General features: G+C 37.2%; 1 protein-coding gene across 4 annotated transcripts in view; it reads right to left on the bottom strand.

Moving 5' to 3' along the window:
* Positions 1 to 2,500, bottom strand: part of LOC113810204 (tax1-binding protein 3 homolog) — a 17,574-nt gene that overhangs the window by 14,109 nt on the left and 965 nt on the right. Inside the window, exon 1 of one of the 4 annotated variants that reach the window (XM_027361908.2) lies at positions 479 to 618. The exons of 2 other annotated variants lie outside the window; for them this stretch is intronic. The gene's annotated coding sequence lies outside the window, so the exon portion shown is untranslated. Of the gene's footprint in view, positions 1 to 478; positions 619 to 2,500 lie in introns of those variants that run through there. One more of the 4 variants, XM_027361911.2, reaches the window with a different exon arrangement.

Raw genomic sequence — 2,500 nt, 5'->3', positions numbered from 1 at the left:
CCCCTGGGGGCCTTGGCCCCCTGCTTTATCTGGTTCCAAGTGGACTACCACAACTACATCTTGTGAATATACATCAAATACAATAGATCTGTCCCATATTCTCCTCTTTAAAGAACAGTATCCCACAGGCAGCTAGCATTTCAATAGGGAACCCATGGGTAGGGTTTGCCAGGGAAGGTTAACACGGGGTATGTTAGGTCAGGTCAGAACGGTAACAATGCTCATCACATTATCTTTTGAAACTGCCACCCGGCTGCCGGTCACATACACTTCAAACTTATGACATTAGGGTAAATATCCAAAAAGTTCTTGTGACACGTTTACATGTAAAGTTAGCGAAACATGAAATAGGCTGCATATATATACTTATGGGTCCGAGTGTCCTGCCTAAAAGCACGGAAAACCCAACCCTCGATTCACTCTCCCTGTACATGTCTAGCACGCTTTCAACAGCTTCTAAATTCCAACAAGAATTTACCTGCAGAGCTCACCAGTCTCCTCGGAATTTTAAGCCAACGTCAATCAAACGAGAAGATAATTAATTGACATACAATATATCGAGAGACGTGAAGGCTCTCTCCTCCTCTGTTACTCTTCGATGTCGTACTTCAGACAAAGAACTTGTTGTACTCAAGGTTTCCCACGATTTTTGTTATCGTTATTATCATCTTTGTTATCTCTCTGTTCTCGCCTTCTATAGTTTGTATGGTTTGAGGGAGATATTTTATTGTTTGGTTGATACTAAAGTCTGCTGTCGTTAAAGAGATCATATTCTTTCTCCTTTCACCATTGCTATTATTACCATGATCCATGTTTTTTTCATCTCTAGTTTGTGTAGTCTTCAATAAGGCCTTGTTAGTGTTTTTATTAAACTCTCCCTTCCTAATAAGTTTCTGTTTTCACTTAAATCTCTAAAATTCCGCTCTGAATAACGCAACAACGTTTGCGACCCGCCATTGCATTACGTCAAAAGGAAACGTTAACGCGTATAAATGTTTCTCTTATTGATTCCACGCATTGGGTCGCTTTCACGCCGCGATAGAGGGAGAGGGAGAGGTTGGAAAGAGAGGGAGAAGGAGAGGGAGAGGTTGGAAAGAGAGGGAGAAGGAGAGAGGATGAGGAAGAAGAAGACGTAGAAGGAGAGGAAGAAGTAAAAGAAAGAGAGGGAGAGTAAAGGGAGGTAAAAGAAAGAGAGGGAGAAGTAGAAGACCGAAAGCAGACATAACTTAGGGGCCCTCCAAAAAATACTTTAGTAGATTTAAGATAGACGGCAGTCGAACATCAATCTGATGATTCGTCTCGTCGACAAAATAGAATAAAATAATCAATTATTAGTGTTTCTTCTCCATACTAATATCTAAACTAATATTCTACAGTAAATCACATTAGGTTAATAGCTGACTGCTGATTTCTTCAAAAATCTACTACAACAGGCCACAGGGGAGTGTATAATCCTTACCTACAATATATATATATATATATATATATATGTGTGTGTGTGTGTGTGTGTGTGTGTGTGTGTGTGTATACATATATATATATATATATATATATATATATATATATATATATATATATATATATATATATATATATGTAATAGAATGGTTCAGCTCTCTATTGCTGTGCCATGATCATCATTTACTCAGTCTTTTGCAGCAACTTACAGAACAATCCTATTTATTACTGCCGTTTGAGTTTACCAAAGCTGGCGTTGCTGTTGGTTATATTGATGCAGCTAGTTCAAGGCAATGGTTCTCAACCTTTGCAGTATGGCGAGATACTATTATATGTCAGACCTGCAACACACCAACTGTATACTAAATACAAATGTATTATACATATATTACCTTGCACATGTGTTTTCTTACTTCCTATACAGTAGTTTACAGTTGATATTGTGCAACGCACAGACAGAGAAACTGTTCTAAGACCCTACAAGTTTAGTGGTTTTAATGTGATGATTCTCTACATCACCATTTTGTCAGTTGTAATCAATTTATTATGTATTTTATCACTGAATTTTGTCTTCTGTCATTGATTTTTTATCAATTCTGGTGGAATATGTTATGACTGCTTTCAAGACTTACATAATCTATGGCCCTTGAGACATTAAAACAGCTTTGCTAGTATATTGCCACTTTCTAAAGACTGTTTTCCAGAACTTCTTTTCCTCTATCATATATTATATGAAAGGCAACAAGAGCCCAGTTTCATTTCATATTCATTTCTAGGGCTCCTTTGCTTTTACCAAATTAACCACTTTCAAGACGGGTTACATATACTGTAAATCTGACAAGAAGTCATTACTGTTTATCTCTTTCACCATATCTAAATTTCAGTCCTCACATTTATCACATAATTCAGTTCTTCGTTTTGCCACATATTTCGATATCAAAGCGCCTTTCTGTTCTTTGCACCGTACCTTCCAACAAATAAATTGTCAGTTATGGTTGACTTCTCTGTCCACAGTATTACTTCAAGGCAGAGATGTATATAC

This window comes from Penaeus vannamei, chromosome 25 (assembly GCF_042767895.1).
Source record: "Penaeus vannamei isolate JL-2024 chromosome 25, ASM4276789v1, whole genome shotgun sequence".
In the NCBI taxonomy this organism is placed as follows: Eukaryota; Metazoa; Arthropoda; class Malacostraca; order Decapoda; family Penaeidae; genus Penaeus; species Penaeus vannamei.
This window is presented reverse-complemented; position numbering and strand designations above follow the sequence as displayed.